The 19,975-nt window shown below is 42.9% G+C and overlaps 1 long non-coding RNA gene across 1 annotated transcript; it reads left to right on the top strand.

Annotated features, from left to right (window-relative positions):
* Positions 1-6,086: 6,086 nt before the first annotated feature.
* LOC117713562 (uncharacterized) lies at positions 6,087-9,243 on the top strand. Its single transcript, XR_013112193.1, has 3 exons — positions 6,087-6,227; positions 6,904-7,079; positions 9,112-9,243. It is a non-coding gene; the product is annotated as an uncharacterized LOC117713562 (long non-coding RNA).
* Positions 9,244-19,975: the final 10,732 nt, after the last annotated feature.

Raw genomic sequence — 19,975 nt, 5'->3', positions numbered from 1 at the left:
GTTGACAGAAACACGAGTGGTGAAGGCAATTCTGAGTGTATCTAAGATGGAAAGGAGGAACAAGGTGTGAGAAACCCAAGACCGACAGTGACCTTGCAGAATTATGCTCATGCCCTGGTGCTTTCTATTTGAAAGTAAAAAATAGTAATCAAAATAATCAAAATCTCCAAGCAAATTGTTGAGAATACACAATTGTTTAATGTTCAATAAAAGAAGGCAAAAAGAAAATGACAGTTTACAATTGAAAGAGAAGCCATGGGTGGAGGCACACACAAGACTGTCATCCTAGTCAGGTTGGAATCTGACACAGGAAGATGGCCTTTTAGAGGCCATTTTGAACAATTTAGTGCTTTCCTCCAGATAAAAACAGTGATAGCATTTCTGGCCTTAATCTTCAGTTTTTCTGTCTCTGTCTCTGTCTGTCTGTCTGTCTGTCTGTCTGTCTGTCTGTCTGTCTGTCTCTTTCTCTCTCTCTCTCTCTCTCTCTCTCTCTCTCTCACACACACACACACACACACACACTCACACACACATTCACAGGGTTGGGTGAGAAGGAGAGGGAGGGAGGGAGAGAAACAGATACAGATAGAACAGAGACAGAGCAGGGAGAAGAGTGAGGCAGGGAGTGCTAGTGAAATTCTTTACCATGTTAAAGAAAGTACATGCTCAGGAAAGAATATGAAGGCTTTGACAACACTAGCCTTTGATCAAGAGGTTAATATGGCAAGAAGCCAGATGCTATTCATTACTGCAAGCCAGAGCAAGTCAGACTCATCAAGGGATTATCCCAATTGCCATGCCTATCACATAACAGAATGCCTCAGACAATAGAGTTTCAGGGGAGTGACCCAGTGCACTATGGGACTTGGGATACTGCAACTGCTCACACATTCCAATGTGCCACTCTTTGGTTCTCCTGTCCTTGAAGTTGTATCAAGATGCCTCAGGTCAGTTGATTGTGAGGGGTGATCAGTGTGGCACATTCTCCTGGATTTCAAATGAAACCACCACAGAACGTTCGCTACAGGAGCCAGGGGTTGCGTCACTGAAAAGTTCCCATCAGGTAGGTGTTTCACAGAACTAAAGGCAGCCCTCTTCCAAGAATCCTGAGCAGGGGAGGATGTGGGGTGATGATTCTTAAGTACAGTTACAAACTAGGAAAGCCACAGTGGACCTGATGCTTGCGCGCCACCTAGTAGTCATGGGGACGAGGTTCCTCCCTTCCCTGGCCTCTCGCCCCACCAAGAGTTCTAGACAACCAATTACCCTGCCTTCCCTGAGTGTGTGTCCAGGAGGTGGACCAGGGAGGTATGATGAGGTATTCCCAAGCCTCATGTCATCATAGTGCTTGTAATGCTGGGCTTTGGAAGTCTGCAGGGCCCACCACTTTTTCTTTGCACTGTTTTGTTTTTTCACAAAGGAAAATTCTGTCTTAAACTGGACCTGTTTTATTTTGGAAGAAACTAGATTGTTCGATTTCACAGGCTCTCAAAGAATAATATTTTGAACTCCATGTCTGATTTTGGTAATACTAGAATAAAGTTGAGTGACATGGAGTGAATATATTCTGTATGTGAAAAGGACTGTGTCCATTTATATCATTATAATAAAAGACTTACGGCTGGATAACTATGAATTCTCCAGGTTCACCGCTGCGTATCTGAAATAGCCTTCCGAGGAAGTATAAGGAATCACAGGACAAATCAAAACCAAGCAACCAACCAACCAAACAGAAAAATGGGAAGCACATGTGCATCTCTTCTGGTCTCTCTCTGTCTTATAAAATGGAGGCAGAGGAGGAGCCACCAAGAGGCTATGTCCGCTGGAGCCAGGTTTTGTGCCACTGCTGAGTCCCCACCAGGACAGTATTTTGCAGAGCTAAAGGCAGGGCCTCCTCCCAGATTTCAGGCTGCAGAGTTAAAAGATGAAATACAGCAGCAACCTGGGAAAGCCACAAGCACGGGAGCAATAGTCCTTAAGAGCGGAACCGTGTGCGCCACCTAGTGGTCATAAGGAACATATTCTCGTATTCAGTCGGGACTCCACCCTGAAAACCTTGTGAAATCTTAAACACTTCTCAAAGCCCCCACTTCCCAAACACCACACAACATTTCTATCTTCTGATACCTCACAGAGGGCATTATATCCAACACTGAAGTACTCAGGAGACACACTCACACCATATCCTAACTATAGCAGACATGGGCTTGAGAGCAGGGCTGGTGGTTGGGATACTGCAGTTTGAAAGTGTTGTTCCTAAAGTTCATATTGAAAGTTAATCCTCTATCTAACAGTGTTTAGTCAAGTCCCTTGTGAGTGGGACTGGGACCTTATAAAAGATATATTTAGACCTTATTTGATTCCACTTTCCATCTTTGAGGACATAGCAACAAGGTTGGTTTTGTGTGTGTATATGTGTGTGTGTGTGTGTGTGTGTGTGTGTGTGTGTGTGTACACAACTATACTTGTGCATGCTGTGGACTTGCACAGAGGTCAGAGGACAACTTTCAGGAGTTAGTTCTTTTTTTCTCCTGTGTGGTTTCCAAGCTTCAAGTCAGGTCTTCAGGCTTAGTGACCAATGTCATAACCAGTTGAACCATCTCACCATCTTCACAGGATACCATATTGACAAGGGTACTTTGATATTCAACAAAAATGAGTTAAAGTAGACAAACACAACAGAATTCAGATGAAGAATGTAAACGGTATTTTAAAACTTGGGCCCAGACATACCGAGGTACCAGCAGGCTCTACAGGCTAATGGTTAGCTTACCAGCAAGTCACCAGAGTGGTCTCTAGTGGTCTCTAGTGCTCTCCAAGTCCACTGTGGCTAAGGGTCCAGGATGCAGAGGTGTGGCTACTGATGGCTCTGTAAAACTGCAACCATGAGGATGCTCTGGACATGGCTACCATCTGGACACTCTATGGCTATCTTCTGACCTAGATTGGATATAATGTACATAATAGGCGCTGCATCATGAGGGCCATGCTGGCCACCTCTGCCACCACATCCAGCCACATTTTTACTTACTATGGTATCACTGCTGATAGCCTGGACACCTGGTCAATGTAGCAGCTGAATGAACAGTCTGTCTAAGGGTCCCTGTTGTGGAATAGTTACCAGGGCAACAACTTGCTGTCCAGTGGAGACATACACAGGTCACTTGTGTGGACCTCATAACCAGATTTAAAATGTTGTGTGAGTTTAGATCTTTTAGGGGACTTTCTTCACTGAGAACAATGCTTTTCCTTCCATGACAGTGAACTCCCATGAGACAGGCTAAGTCTGCACACACTGTCACTCTGAGATCAACAGACTTATTGAAGGATGGTTCATGGCTCCAACAGCAAGGAAGATGGGACATCAAATGACCCAGTGGGACAGCACCATCTGACTACGGCACACACACATGCACTTCCAGCAGAAGGAAGTGCCCTGCAGCAGTGCTGAGGGACACTGAGCTTGGATGTAGAGGTGGACAGGACAGCTGCCTGTCTGCCATGCTTTGGTGTACCAGCCATTCTTCCACCTCTGCCCTTTAGAGCGCACATGTTGGGGTTGCTTGTAGCTCTGGTCCTCCAGTGTCCCAGATGGGAGCTCTGACTCTGCCCTGGTGATGAAGCCTCCCCATGGGCTGCTCCTGGCAACAGGAAAGCCAGGTTCTCAGTCCACTCAGTACCACCAGGGCCACCTGATCATTCCTGATAATGGAAGACACTACCAGAGTTGTCAGGTGTATACAGAATGTGACTTCCCCTACTGGGCTGCATTGGCCATTAAAGTGAATGAGATGAGGTCATGTTCCATATGGGCTAAACATGGTTAGTAGACCAGGCAAAGGGGTTGGGGAGAGAAAAAGAAGTGAGAGGAGAGGGGGCCAGGAGGAGGGACCAAGAGCAAAGAGAATCGAGAAAGACAAGAGAGCAAGTGGCCAAAATGTCAGGATTATATAAAAAAAGAGAAGCTGGCAGAAGAGAAGCAAGGGCCCTGGGTTGGAGACATTTAGTGCAGGGGTGGGGTGAGAATGACTGAGAAGAGCCACAGGTACTGACAGAGAATAGAAGCCAGTATGAATTTTGGTGTGTTAGCAGGTACCACAGCTAGCCACTTGCTTCTTTGGAACCCAACATAAAGGGTATTTCTCTCTCTCTCTCTCTCTCTCTCTCTCTCTCTCTCTCTCTCTCTCTCATTTTCCCTCTTAAACACACACCACACACACACACACACACACACACACACACACACACACGTTTTGATCCAAATATATTAATCTTTAGGTGAAAACCAACAAATAATGTCCAAAAAAATCCCTTTTGTTTTTCAGAGCACTGTTCTCTCTCTCTCTCTCTCTCTCTCTCTCTCTCTCTCTCTCTCTCTCTCTCTCTGGCTTGTGCTGGGAATGGAACCAGGGGTTTCATGCCTATGCCAGGCAAATGCTTTCCTACAGAGGTGTATCTCCTGTTTTATGTCTTGAATTTTAGTGTTTGGATTTTTATTTTGGTCGCTTTGACATCCTGTCATTGGGTTCTCCACATTTGTTGGAAACAGCAGTGAAGTTGCCAGATCTGAACAAATCATGACAGCTAACTATGGCAGCTGCGAGCTGTATTTTCTTTCTGTTTCTATTTCATGTGTTTGTTTGCTTGTTTGTTATAAGATTGTGCCTCTTTTCTTTTGGGGAGAGCGGTATGTATGCACACCTTGTTTGTGTGCATGTATGCAGGTGCACAGATACATATGTGTGGGGAAGACAGGGTAAACATTGTGAGTCTCCCTCTATTATTCTCTACCTTATTTTTGAGACAAGGTCTCTCACAGACCCAGGAGCCCACTGAGTGAGCAAGACATTGACTTCCTCTTAGGGAATGCTTGCCCCCACCGCTAGCACTAAGATTACAAGGGCTCAGAGATCTAAATTCAGGTACTTATGCTTGGGTGGTAAATGAGGTACTTACCTGACCCATCTCCCCATCCTCCTTTCTCCTGTTTTCATTAGAAATTCCAAGGTCCAACACACACGAACCACTTGGTGTGATCCTCACCAGTAAATAGTAGGATTCTTGCTTAGTCCTTCTGAAGGACAAAAAGCACCAAAAATTTCTTTGACTTTACAGATCCAGACACTTCAAGGGAGAATAAAGCCAAGCCCACCAAGGACATAATGTCCTGTGACAAGTCTAATTTCATTTGATGGGAAGAGAATGTGTCCAAGGTTTTAGTCCAATATTGGAGAATATTAGCTCTAGGGCCTCTCCAGCCTGGTGTGGTCACTGAGTTAGCCTCAGCACCCGAGAGGCAGTCATGGGTGTTGCTAGAAACTGGAGCTCTCACACACTTCACAAAAAGGATCTCTAGCAGTTTTTGCTGTCTCTCAGTGGAATTAAAAAATGGAATCATTTGACTTGTGGGAGAGAATGTTTTTCCTCCAGGCCTTTCACAGCTGAGGAAGAAATAATTTATTGCCGGGCAGTGGTGGCGCACGCCTTTAATCCCAGCACTTGGGAGGCAGAGGCAGGCGGATTTCTGAGTTCTAGGCCAGCCTGGTCTACAGAGTGAGTTCCAGGACAGCCAAGGCTACACAGAGAAACCCTGTCTCGAAAAACAAAACAAAACAGAACAAAACAAAACAAAACAAAACAAAAGAAAGAAAAGAAAAGAAAAAAAGAAATAATTTATTAGGTACTCTGCTTAGAGAAGAAGAGAAAGGCTTGGAACTGAGGAAAGTATGGATCACTTGGGAGTGCTTGCAATCTTCTGCTTTCATTTTGCCAGCCCTGCAAGATTAGTTTTAAGCACTCAGCAGAGGAGGAAAAGCCTCTCCACCCAGCCTGTGCTTGCCAGTAAGACACTCTCCTTTCAGAGTAAAGGCTGCAGCTGGTAACAGGAGCTTCTTCCTAGGATCCTAGCAAGTGGAGCAAGAACTGCTACAGAGGAGGCAAGGCTCATGGACACCATCCCAGGGAGGCAAGAGGGGGACAGACCTCTCTGCATGTCGTCCTGGGACCTGCATGCTCTCCCCATGTCTCACCCTAGCTGTGACACCCCACCAGGAAAGGCTATGTGGTTCCCCAGCTTCACCCAAAGCCAAGCCACTGTCCAGAGGAAGGCAGCTGTCTCAGCCGTGGTTTTGTTTTTGTTTTTGCCCAGCAGCTTCATAGTCTCAATCCCGGCTGCAGGGAGAATGGGAGAGAAGAGAGAAGCTGATGATCCTGCAGATGTGGCCCTGGTAGGTAAATATCCACAGACTAGCAGCTGTGATTTGTCTTGCACTTGGACAAACTGGAGCTTTGAGTTTGGGACCCAGATGGATTAGCAGATGCCCCCTCAGCAGAGCTTGCTTACCCACTGCAGGGGCCAGGTTGGTTGCCAAAGAGACACAGGAGAGTGTTCCTCTTCCCTGTCACCAACAGCCTGACTAGGGAGAGTGAGTGGCATTTTCCAATTTATATATTCCACTCCAGCTGAGACTGCAGCTTTGACCTCAGGCATGCAGAAATAAAATGATGACATTGTTATCTTTATCAGAATTCACTTGTATGCATGTGGTTTTCAGGATTCATTGCCAACATGAACTAGAACTTGACATTCCACAGGGAGAAAGATATGTGAGCTCCAGACAGAAGACTGTGTAGTGTGGGCATTGTGGCGAGGCCACTGGCACGGTTCCTCTTCAGACACAGCTGTCTGGAAGGTTAGAGCCATAAGATACCCTAGGCCTGGTCCAGTGTCACTGCTGAAATCTGTCCCCAGCTTTGTGTGACTGGAGGAGTATGCTTGCCCTCTTGGAAACAAACTGGGAGGGAGCAGGATTAACCAACTGCAGGTCCTAGGGGTGGGTGTCAAAGCTGAGGTAGGTGGTCTTGCTGGTGTAGCTGGCAATGCCGATCTCCTCTCTGTTGCAGCCTTCGCCATGGAGCAGCTGAGTTCAGCCAACAGCCTCTTCGCCTTGGAGCTGTTCCACACCCTGACTGAGAGCAACCCCACAGGAAATGTCTTCTTCTCTCCCTTCAGCATTTCCTCTGCCTTGGCCATGGTCTTCCTGCGGGCCAAAGGCAGAACTGCAGCCCAGCTCTCCAAGGTGAGCAGAAGCTAAACTGGCCAGCTCTCCCTGCCATATCCCTGCTAACATGGTGCAGTCAGACTTTCACAAAAGCCTCCTGTCCCCTTCTGCCTCCCTCTCCTTCTCCTCTCTCTCTCCCTTGCCCTCCCACCTCTACCCATTCTACCCACAACACCCCCAAAACCATCAGTCATTCCCTCACCAGCAGCTTCAACTGAGTATAGGGCAGCGTCTCTGTTCACTTGGAGACAGAGTGAAGAAAGACAATGACAATACCTGTGGGCTTTGTGCTTCTGTTTCCATGAGTAAATTTTGTAAGCCCTGCACTTCCCCAGAGCTAGCTGTTTCCTGTTTTCCTTTTTACATGGATCACAACTGTTCATAAAAGATGCCTACAATACAATGTCTTTTAGCAATTCCTCTAGGCTCTGCCCAACAGTTACCTAGCAACAGCCAGACTGGAGCCTGGATTCAGTCTAAGGAGATCTGTTTGGCTCTTGGCCCTTGTGCTCTCTCTGTCTCTCTGTCTCTGTCTCTGAATCTGTCTCTGTTTCTCTGTCTCTGTCTCTGTCTGTCTGTCTGTCTGTCTGTCTGTCTGTCTCTCTCCCTCCCTTTCTCTTCCCTACTGCCTCTTCCCCTCTTATCCTCTTTCCCTCTTTCTCTCTTCCTCTCTTCCGCTCTTTCTTTCTTCCTTTCTCCCCTCTCTTTATGTCCTTCTCTGTCTCCACTTTCTCTGCCTCTACCACTTTCCAGGTCCTGTATCTGCTCCCAGGTTCCCTTCCCCCAATAAACTCCTTTTTGTATTAGGGCTGTCACATGGCTGATTCCTTCCGGGGAACACCTTGACAGGGCCTGCTGCCATCTTTTATGAAACACAACAGTGTTAACTTAAGGTATATAGATATGGGAACATGTTACAGGAGGCAGCTTGGTGGTGGTATCTCTTTGTAGGGACAAGGTAAAAGACATCCATTTGTCTGTGTTTCCAGGCTTAACCCTGTGCCTCTCTCCAGCCTTATTTGACTGGCTGTGGCTCTGCAAAAGGAGCAACTGGAAAGTCCCTGTGGCCTGGTGGACAGGACCCACATCCCCTCAGCCTACCCCTAGGAGACAGCAGGTCACCTTAGCCTCCCTCCCCGAAGCTGCCTAGTCTTCCTTAATGGGTGTGGAGGGGACTTTTGCTCTTGGTGTTCCTTAATTCTGAGAGGGGAATCCTGCCACCTTTGGAAGCCTAAACAGTAATGGACAAAGTGTTCCTAACTGACCTGCCTGGCTCCTCTGCACCTGCTGCTCAGTGCTTCTCACAGGTTATGTCTGCTTCAGTGTTAAGGCTTTTACTGCTGACAGCTTCAGGAAACAATACTCTCAAGGCCTTTCCCTCCCCATTTCAGTCTAGTAGGTGTGTCCGTGTAGCAATCTAGCAAGCATAGCTCAGAGCGTAGCATGGACTGCGGACCCTGTGTGCCTTTTGTCCTTTGTATCCTAGAAGTGAGTAGGCAGCCCAGACCTCACACAGCCATAAGATGCCTGTTGACTTACAACTGATAGATGAGGAAGCAAACCCTTACCAGAATGAATTTAAGAAAGTTATTTCTCTAGGGAATGAGTTGTGGACCTTAGTAAGATAACCAAAGAAGAAGGCCTCAGTCAGTCCTACATTCAGTCTCACAGATGGATTGAGTCTTATTTACATGGTACATTTTTGAGATTTTTAATTTTTGTTTTAGCAAACTTGTATATGACACAGAATATAACCATGAGCACACCACTTAAATCACTTATGGAAAAAAAATCAGATGTAAATATTTAGTGTGTTAACCATTCACATTTGTAGAAGTATTAAAAATTATTTAGAAGCCATGTCTAATTATAATGTCTCACTGATTCATACATTTCTGGTCTTAGACTGTTTGTTCTGCCAATGACATGCTAACAAAATATTAGGCTGGAGTTACTCGGTATTAAGAAAAGTAATGATTTGGTGACACCAAGAAATCACTTCAGAACTTTGAAACAGAGAATTGTATAGAGAATGTTTTCCTTCCTTTAGACTTTCCATTTTGACTCTGTGGAGGACGTCCATTCATGCTTTCAAAGCCTGGACGCCGAAGTGAGGGAGCGGGGAGCATCTCACACTCTGAAACTTGCTAACAGACTGTATGGAGAGAAAACCTACAATTTCCTCCCTATAAGTACCTAGCACTTCACGTTCTGAAACTTCCTGATGTGGGGCAGACTTTTCCAGGCACAGCCATGTTGCAAGCCATTCATAAAAACAGCAAAGAATGCATGTGGGACTTTCACATCAGTCTTTCTAATGAAGAGATCCCTCCTGGATGTCATATTAAAGTAAAAGAAGGACTGAAGGGATGGCTCAGTGGGGAAGAGAGCTTCCTGTGCAAGCATGAGAAGCTGAGTTTGGATCCCAGAATCCATGAAAAATGCCAGGCCTGGCTCTATAGTCTCGTGTAACCCTAGCCCTGTGGGAGTGGAGCTCTGAGGACCCCTTGGGCTCATGGACCACCAGCCTAGGCAGGTTCAGTGGGAGACCTCATTTTAAGGGAATAGGGCAGAGAGTGGCAGTAAGACACCTGACATCTTTGACCTCCATGATTGCACAGGTATGCACACCCATATACACATATGTACACACATACACCATGCACATGTATACACCATGTGCACACATACACACACACACAGAGACACACAGACACAGACACACACACACACAAGCAGAGCTGAAAAGCCACTTGAAGCATATTCAACATTTACTGATTTATGGAAATGTTAATGTAAGATTAAGAATGAATCAATAACTTGTGTCTTGACACAGGAAAGGTTACATAATTGCCATTTCTGTACTGTAGCCTTAAAAATGGTTAAGACATTTTTCTTATCAACACAATAGAAAATTATAAATGTTAAGTTTCAATGAAACTTTTTGATTCTTATGACTTTTTCCCTTCAGAATTTTAGAACACTTCTGTAGGGAGTAGACGTTGTTCATGACACTTCCTTTAAAAAAAAAAAAAACAAAAACAAAACAAACAAAAAAAAAACAAAAATAGGAGTTCTTGGCTTCAACTCAGAAAATGTACGGTGCTGACTTGGCTCCTGTGGATTTTCAGCATGCGTCTGAGGATGCCAGGAAGGAGATAAACCAGTGGGTCAAAGGTCAAACAGAAGGTGAGAGCTGAACAGTGCTGGCTCTGTCAGTCAGTTTCCCTTCTGTAGCTCACACCGGACACAGTCATCTTACAGAGAAAAGGCTGATTTTGACTCACAGTGTTGGAGGGTTAGGTTTATAAACCGTTGGACTCATTCTTTTGGTCCCATGGTGACACTGTACCTGGTGTTAAGACAGTATGGAAGAGGAGGCCTGTTAACCTCACTTATGAACGAAAGAAAGAAGAGAGCAGTGTAGCACAACCACTTTTAATACCAGCACCTTCCCCCAGGTAGGTTTGACAATGATGTCCTACAGTCCCAGCTCTTGGGAGGCTGAGGCAGGAAAGTTCCTTTGAACATACATGGCAAGACTCTGTCTCAAACTAAAAACAAATAAATAGACAGATTCCCTAATGATCCTGCACTTTAAATGTTCCTCTGCCTTCCACTGCAGGATGGACCAGAGACCAAATCTATAAGACAAGGTCCTTTGGGGGACTCCTCTGAACCTTAGCAGAGCCATTGCTATGTGAGATTCTCACACCCCTGCACTCTCTCACTTGCATCTCCTTTCTCAAGTTCCCAAATCCTGGCTTATGTGCACTGATACTCAGATGCTATTCCTTAGAATAAAAAACAACTTCAAATGTCAGAAATTTATCAGAGGAAAAATAGACATGATTTAATAGAAGCAGTTGAGTACCTAATGTTAAAAGCAATATTAAAATGCAGAATAAAATTAATAAAAAATGCTTGTCCAGAAGTGTTTAATACTCATATAGAAAGAAATGAGGTGTGAAGCCTCATGGAACCATGAAGTCAGTATTTAGAAACTGTTGCAGTCATAATATTTTGGCCACCATCTTATCCAGTAACTCAGAAGTAGTGGGTGGGAGTGACTCACCCTCTGGGCTCAATTGAGCTGTGTAATAGATCTGTCCACAGTCTTGTTTCTGTGTGAGTCAGCACCCAGCCTGTCTTGAATCCTATTAGTTCCCAGCAGTGCATCAGACTTCGTGGAAAATAATTTGTTTCAACAGACTTACCATTGAATATGTCGTCTTATCTCTTGGATATTTGTTTAAAGCCCTTTTCAAAAGGCTCCTACTTAGTAGATTTGAAGACATTATTTACCAGTGATTAAAAATATTTCCACTAAGGAAATTTTATTTCCTCTGAAGATCAGCCATTTATAAAATAATGGTTCTTGATTCCACCTATGAAAGAAGAACTTATTGTTTTAATCCTTTGAAGATATTTAACTTACTCTAATGATATTTTTTTCTGGCTCAAGGGATAGAACTTAAGGCCTCAGGGCACACCAGGCACAAGCCTTTTGTGTCTTACAGTTGGTTTATTTAAAATAAAAATGAAACAAGTGAATCTTTCCTACCTTAACATTGAGTTAAAACAATATAAAGGGGGAAGTCTCTGTTTGAGTTAATAAATTATCAATTTTAATTTGGAATTACAATATGGATCTTTGAAAAGCTTACCTTATCTTTTCAGGGAAAATCCCAGAACTGTTGGCCATGGATATGGTGGACAGCGTGACTAAACTTGTGCCAGTGAATGCCGTCTACTTCAAGGGAATGTGAGAGAAGAAATTCATGACACAATACACAACCAATGCTCCATTCCAACTGAACAAGGTCAGGTGACACCATCATCCTGAGCTGATCTTGGTTGTATGTGTGTGAGTGCTGGGGGTGTAGCACAGGGCCTCTCCTATTGTAAGCCAAGCATTTACCATTGTGCCCTCTACCCCAAGTCCCCAAATTTCTCTTTGTTCTAAAAGATGAGGCAATAATTTCAGTGATTTTTTTTTGTACCCATTCAGAAGATGATGTATCAAAGGAAAGAATTTCCATTCAGTTACATTCCGGACCTGAAGTGCAAGATGCTGGAACTTAGCATGGTCATCCTGCTGCCTGAAGACCCTGAGAACAAGTCCATGGGTCTTAAGGAGGTAACTGGCTCTCAATGCCATGGTTCATGTTTCCTTACACTGTACTGTTCTTATTTTTCATGTTTGTACATTGTACCATAAACATTTGTTCTTCCACAGACTTTACCCAAAATCCCTTGCCAGTGTTCTCCCATTTTTGTCAATATTGTCCATCAGTAGTTACTGATCTGAGGCCTCATGCTCATACAGTCATCATCATCATCATCATCATCATCATCATCATCATCACCACCACCACCATCATCATCATCAATTTACATTGCCCGAGTACCTTCGGTCAGGCAAGTGTTCTATCTATCACTGAGCCATGCTCCCAGCCCAGAGGCCTAAAGTTTAAACGTTTAGAATATTTGCTACCATCAGTGAAGCACTGTGATGGGGACCATCACAGAAAGTCTCTTGAAATATGTTTAAAGGAATAATTATGAGAATTGATTTACATCTTTAGAAAGTGTATGTCTCCTGACAGGATTAGAAGTAAACACAACTGTGAAGATTACAGTTTTCGTTCAGTAATCCTAGGCTACCCTGTGGCTTAGCTCTTATTCCTTCCCAGCTTACACTTGCAATCAGGAAGAAGCCGGCTGTCACTCTAATGTACAGAATGTATACTGGCATGAATGTGGCCCATTTGTCAGTTGTGTTTTCTGGCTGGTAATTAAATGAGGCTCCAATCACAAGAATGAAATTGTCACTATCCATAAGATAAGTGATTCTCTTTTGACCCCCAAAAGGAACAATAATACTTGTATACATATGTATATGGTACTTACTATGTGCCAAACCCTTTACACACAACAATTTATTTGATGGTCTCACCAATGCTACAAAATTGGTGTCATTACCATGCCTATTGTATTTTATGTTCTACCCTTTTCCAGTCTACCCTGCCCTACTCTGGTGGAGTCTACTCCACTCCAAGGACAAGGTCTTGCTGTGCAGCTAAATCCTACAGCCCTCTGTCAGTGGTACCTGAATGCTGGAATTGCATGGTGTGTGCCCCCATGGCAGGTGCTTGTTCTTGTTTTAAATGACCTAAGTCCCATACATTTTGTCCACTTTTTATTTTCACCCAGGAGTCATTAGAGATTGGTTTGGCTCTAGTGGAGTTTACAGATCACCACAACTTGAGAAAGTTTAAAAATAAACAGAAAAATCTTTTAAAATTTCACTTGTACCATTCAAGCAACCAGGGTAATGAGACCTCTTATAGCCCATCAGTCAAGTGATTCAGTGTGATGGAGGTTTAAAATCCTGAATGAATGATAGGATGGATGGATAGGTGGACTGAAGGAAGACTAGAATGGAAGGAGTGAGTGAGTATGGCGGAGAGAAATTGATAGAAAAATGGATGAATACTGGATGAAGAATGGATGATGGATGGGTAGATAGATGAATGGATGATAGATGAATAGATGGATGGATGATGGATGGACAGACAAATAAATGGGTAAATGAATGGATGACAGATCTGTAATTAAATGTTTTTCTTTTACTTGTACCCCCAAAGACCTAGAAGATAGTTCTGATATATTCTACCAATTGACAGACTAAAATGAAATCCAGGTGGAATTTTTTGGGTAGAAAACATGAAGGAAACCTATTAGTTTTGGCAATTGTGGGTTTGTTCATTTGAATAGTACCTTGTTTTACTAATAAATTAACTTCTTTCTTCATTAAATTAATGCCAGATTAATTAACTTTGGAAAAATTTCATGAATGGACGAAATGTGAGAACTTGGAGAACATTGATGTCATTGTCAAATTGCCCCAGTTCAAGATGGAAGAGAATTACATCCTCAACTCCAACCTGAGCTGCCTGGGAGTGCAGGATCTCTTTAGTAGTAGCAAGGCTGATCTGTCTGGCATGTCAGGATCCAGAGATCTTTTCATATCAAAAATTGTTCACAAGTCCTTTGTGGAAGTGAATGAGGAGGGAACAGAGGCAGCCACTGCCACGGCAAGTCTTGTTGAATAGAGCCTGGAGATGATGGAAGAATTCACAGTGGACCATCCATTCCTTTTCTTTATTCAGTATAACCCCACAGCTAATGTGCTTTTCTTTGACAGGGTTTGTTCCTCATAGAAGAAGGAGACTTTAGAGATAGAAAGAAGAGCTTAGCATTTCATTCCCTGAGATTTTAATGGTGATTTTCATTTGTCCTTGACTATAAAACCTCTATACAAAAAACAACCATTCCTGCTTTCATATGTTCAGCTCTGTTGGTTTTTTATATCCATTGGCATGGATACATATATATTGTTTTTCACTGGAAAAAAATCTAATTTTCAGTGTCAATACCCTCAAGTCTAAAAGCAAAAGAATTAAATAGATGTACAGATTCCTGACTGTGAGATAACCTGTGCAATTGTCATACACTCCTGACAGGTATGAAAATGTATGGCTTTTCCCATTCAGTTGTTTTTCAGTTTAGATTTGAAGTAAAGTAAAAACAAAGAGATAAAACTGACAAGTAATAAAGCACTAATAAAATTAATGGAAACAATATAACAATTGCTATCTACTTTCTATAGTGATATCTGAAATGGAATAATGCTATTTCTTTTATAGCATTTTGGAAACCTCAGTAGAAGACGTCCCTGGTTATTGAAGCCAGGGTTGAAAACAGAAATGCCATAGGAACAAATACAAGAAGGAGATCCTTCACTTGTATTTTCTCCATGATTCTGTTCTGTAGGATTAGAATCCTTATTAATCAGCTTCTCTGGGTTTTCTGGTAAGGCCTCTTGACCTCCTTTACTCAAGTTGCTATGGTGATAGGATGGCGTTGTGCAATGTGAAGGACGTTGGGTTGGGGATTCTTGGGTTGGTATGACCCTTTGTCTGATGCACTCCTTTGGCTGGAGCTTGAGATTCTACATTTTGTTCTTCCATAAGACTGGTGGATTATAACAAGTCTAAGATTTATTAGAGTCTGCAAGCCAGATGATGCTCATCCTCTTTATCCCTGGTCTCCAAAAAGCCAAAGCTACATTCATAAGTCCAATTGGCCTAATAATATGGGTGGTGGTAAGGACTTAACAGGTTGAAAACAAAGCTGTAGCATACTGCCAGGAAGCTTTTCTTCCTTTTCTCCAGCTCAAATCCATCCAAATACCAGTGCCTACTGTATCCGGATCCTCCTAGCTGTAGTAGAAAAGACAAAAGTAGCATGCATGGCCTCTGTAGCTCTTCTTTTGGGTTGCTTTCTTTAATTTGGATCTGGAATGTGCCCCAAAATTCCTGGTCTTAATAGTTTTGTCCCACAATAGTATTACAGGGAGATGGTGAAACTTTTAAGATTGGTGTAGGTGGGGCCCAAGGAAGTCTTCAAATCATTGTGGGGTGTGTCCCTGAAGGAGATGTATGGCCTAAGTTTCTTCTTTCTTCCACTTGATCACCATGTGAGCAGTTTTGGTTACTGCCTGTTCTTTGCCATTGCCATCTGACTTTCCAACAGAGACCATGTGATCATGGAAAAGAGTCTGAAACTGAGACCAAATCATCCTTTGCTCTTTATAGTTTACTAGTTAAGGTGCTCATCATGGTACTAGGAAGCTGACTAACACATTCCTCCAGAAAAACTTACTCTTTTCAATCTAAATAGTGTTTAACATACATAGACAAAATCCCAAGAGCCTAAGCAACTCTCCTCTAACCCTTTTTACCTGTGAGGTTACTACAAGGCTTTACTATGGGATGACAAGTTGTTAAATGTTGAATATATTTTTAAGTCACAGATCACAGACTAGAATCTGACTTACATATTTTGTAAACACATGTGTATAATGAAATGCAGCTCCTAAGACAACTAAAATATCAAGAAAGCACCAAGCACAGTCAGAAATGGGATACTACAGGATGAGAGACATTACTGTAAGAGCCAAGAGAAACTGCAAACTCACAAGGCAAATACAGACACTGTAGCTTAACTTCACTTGCCAGGCCAGAGGAGGCAATGAGAACCAAGTGTGGGATTGTGTCACTGTTAAGGCAAAGGGAAACAATTTGGCCTTCCAAGAGTAGGACTCCCATTTTCCTACTATGCTTTTGGGTGAGCCCCCAAGTGTACATGAAAAGTTCACAGCTAGATTGTAGCCTTCAGACAACTTTAATTTCCAATCCTCAATCTGGATCTGCTGCCTGTGGGCAAGTGCAGATGCAAACTAAATTCACCTCTGTAGAAGGTAGGATAGTTACCATTAAGCCTCAAGTCAGTATTACAATTTAATTTTCAAGTACAACATCCAGAGTATAATAATAATAATAATAATAATAATAATAATAATAATAATAACAACTCTTTGGATGGGAAGCCATAGCAATGGGGATACAAAGTAGTACAAACAAGAGAAAATGACAATAGTGGATGACTCCAAATGCTGCTGCCGACACAAAGCAGAGAACAGCTTGCAAAGATAATATTGATAAAATCCAAGGTCAGATCCTTCAGCAGGCAGTTGTAAAATTACAAAAACCATCTGAATGAAAATGGACTGGAAAGCCCAGAGCTTAAACATATAATAATAAATTATTTCCAAAGGGAAAAATTAGGTAACAATAGGAAGGATTTTACAATCTGAAAGAAAATTCCGTTAAAATGATAAAGTAATTAACCAATTCTACCTTCTTTTAGAAAGTTAAATATAGTCGACAAATACCAAAATCTAAAGTAAGTATGAAAATTTCAAAAGAAATGACAAACAACTCAAAGGAGTTAGGATGGAGCCAGGCAGTGGTAATCCCAGCACTCAGGAGACGAAGGCAGCAGATCTAAAATCCTGGTCTACAGAGTCAGTTACAGGACTGCCAGGAATAATCTGAGAAATCCTGTCTCAACCCCTCCCCTCTGCAAAAGATGATGAAGATGCATAGGAGACAGGGAGTAGGTACAGAGCAGAATAACATATAAAAAGCAAACATTTGGACCAGGGAGATAGCTCAGACAGTGAAGTGCCTCCTCTGCAAACATGAAGACCTGAGTTTGGATCACTAGCACCCACATAAAAACCCTATGTGAAGGGGCACATCTGCAACTTCAGCACTAAATTGAGAGAGGACAGAGACAAATGGATCCCTGGAGAGAACTGGCCAGCTAGCCTTGCTAATCACTAAGATCCAAGCCAGGGGGGAAAAAAAAAGACAGTGTTCAAAGCATACAGTAGAGAGTGATGACCTATGGCTACCAGTGCATGTGCATGTGCATGCACACTCACATGCACATATGCACATGTGTATAGACACATCCACATCGACCCTCACTAACACACACACACACACACACACACACACACACACACACACACGCCCCCATACACATACACAAAAAGAAAAAAGCTTACATTCAAAATGCTTATTTTAAACTAGATAAATGGCATCAGCGTACAATCTAAACCCCAGCAGAGGAAACAAAACAACTGTGTCCTAGAAACAAAACAAAGCAATGCGTGTCCTAGAAAAGTTGCTGAAGTCCTAAGATAAAGATAAAAAGAAAATACCCAACCAAATACAAGCGTATAGATAGGGCAGCCACACCAAAAACACAGCCACAGCAGCTGTGAAGCTCGGCAGTGTAGATAGCTCTTCAAGTTCACCAGGAAAAGCAAACTCCAAACCCGACCAACTTCAATTTAATTTGTCTTTGGGTAAAATATCCTTTAAGATATATTCAGATAAAAAACTAAAAACACTGATGTAAGTAGACTTTGCTTTTAAAGCATTCTGAGGACTCTTCTTTATGCACAAGAATGTCAGAGTTGGAAGAAGAAATTAAAGAACAAGAAGAATGTGATTTTAGGGTAAATTTAAGTGAATGTTGACTATATAAAACTGTAGCAATAGTGCCTGAAGGGTTTCCAATGTATGCAGAATAATTAAAATAAGTGACAATCCAGATTTGGAGGTTGTAATTGCAGTTCTAGATACCTAGGATGCTGATGAAAGAGGATCATTTGACTTCATGTTTTCTAGGCTAGCTGGCACAACATCAAAACATATTGAGCTACAATTCTAAATATGTAAAAGTAAATGATAATGTAGAAGTCATGGGGTAGGGGATGGAGTTTAATATTCTATGGCACTTGGGCTAGAAGTATAGCTCACTCTCTGGTGCTTACTTCACTTAGAGAAAAACTTCCAAGGTTCTTGCATTGTCTGGGAAGATAATCCATGGATTGATGCTGAAATCTAAGGTCTAGAAAAACATAAAAATGCTTTGGCAGCTTGTATATTAAACCAAAGAGAAACAAAGAATCAATCAATCCAAAGAAAGCAAGGAGAGACGAGATCAAGATACAAGAAGCATGAAAAACAAAATGGGATGTGACAGTAGGTACTTAAGCAATTACTTGAAATGTAAGCTGACTAAGTGGTTTAGATAAGAGACAACAGTGGTCAGTCTGTGTTTGAAATGTGATATTTAGAAAACATATTTTGAGAGGAAAAAGATATTCTATAGGTTTGAATAGAAAGGGATCTCACAGGCTCATTTGTGAAATGCTTGGTCCTTAGCTGTTGGCTCTATTTAGGGAAGTTCTGGAACCTTTAGAAGGTGTGGCCAATCTGGAATAAACAGATCACTGGACTGTGACGGTAGCAGTTTTTACACTTGAACATCAATATATACATTTTCACTTGGCTTCCAATTAAAAGGAAACACTAAAAATTTTACAATCTCCATCAAACTTGCATTTCCTGAGTAGCTGGTATTAATGGAAGAGAGTGGGTAAATAGCGTTCCAGCAGAATCTGTCGATTGTCATCTTTCTGTGACACCAATTCAGTAGCCCACCTCCTTCAGTGTCTCTAACAAAATTCAAAATTTCTATAAACAATCAACATCAATGTTGGCTGTCCTGCTCAGATGGGAAGGTGTCTTGGGACTTGGAAGCCTGCAAACCACACACTGCTCTGAGGTGGGACAGTGTCCCAATGGAAGGGCATACTGAGACATGGGAACCCAGGAATCCCACAGTTCTGAGATGGAAGACTGATCCAAAGCAAGGACACCCTGGGACATGGGAGCCCAGTGAGAGGAAGCTTCCTCAGCGGAGGCATTGTAGCTTCCAGGAGAGTGTATCACCCTGAGTTGAGGAGCTCAGGAGATTCAGTCCTGATCTACTTCTGTACCTTTTCTCTTCTTCTCTTCATTCATTGCTTCTTGGCTTCTGATGAGAGAGTCATATCAGGCAGCAAATCTCAGAAAAGAAATTTACTGGGAGGGTTCAGCGTGTGAGGGGACAAATCCAGGGGTGGCTGTCTCTGCTTTTTGGAGCAGACAGCAGAGAACTGAGCAGATGCAACCTTCATGTAAAGTTTCTTGGGGTGGTGGTGGTGGTGGTGGTGGTGGTGGTGGTGGTGGTGGTGGTGGTGGTGGTGGTGGTGATCGTGGAGATTTCTAGGGCAGAAATTTCCAAGAAGAGGATTGGTGGGATTTTAAATCCTGAGCTTGGGAGAAGCTCAGGGGTTTTCTGTTCAGGTATTGGTGGGGTTTCCTGTTCAGACTTTTCACCTAAAATTAGCATAATCAGGAAGGGTCCTGTTGAGGGGCTGAAAACACCATTGCAACAGTTATGGAGGCCTGGAGGACGGGTCTGTCTGTAGTGCTTGTCAATGGCCTGGCCAGTTTTTCACCTTGAAGGCTTACAAAGTTTACAAAAGGAGTCCACAGCAGGGAAAGCTTTTCCTGCCCCTTGAGTCTATGGGAATAGCCAATAATCAACCACAAAACCCTGGTCACCGGGGACTGGGTATCTAGTTCAGTGTCTGAGCCTGA

This window comes from Arvicanthis niloticus, chromosome 8, assembly GCF_011762505.2.
Source record: "Arvicanthis niloticus isolate mArvNil1 chromosome 8, mArvNil1.pat.X, whole genome shotgun sequence".
Taxonomy (NCBI): Eukaryota; Metazoa; Chordata; class Mammalia; order Rodentia; family Muridae; genus Arvicanthis; species Arvicanthis niloticus.
The sequence above is the reverse complement of the archived record's forward strand: the minus strand, read 5'-3'. Positions and strand labels throughout refer to the sequence as shown.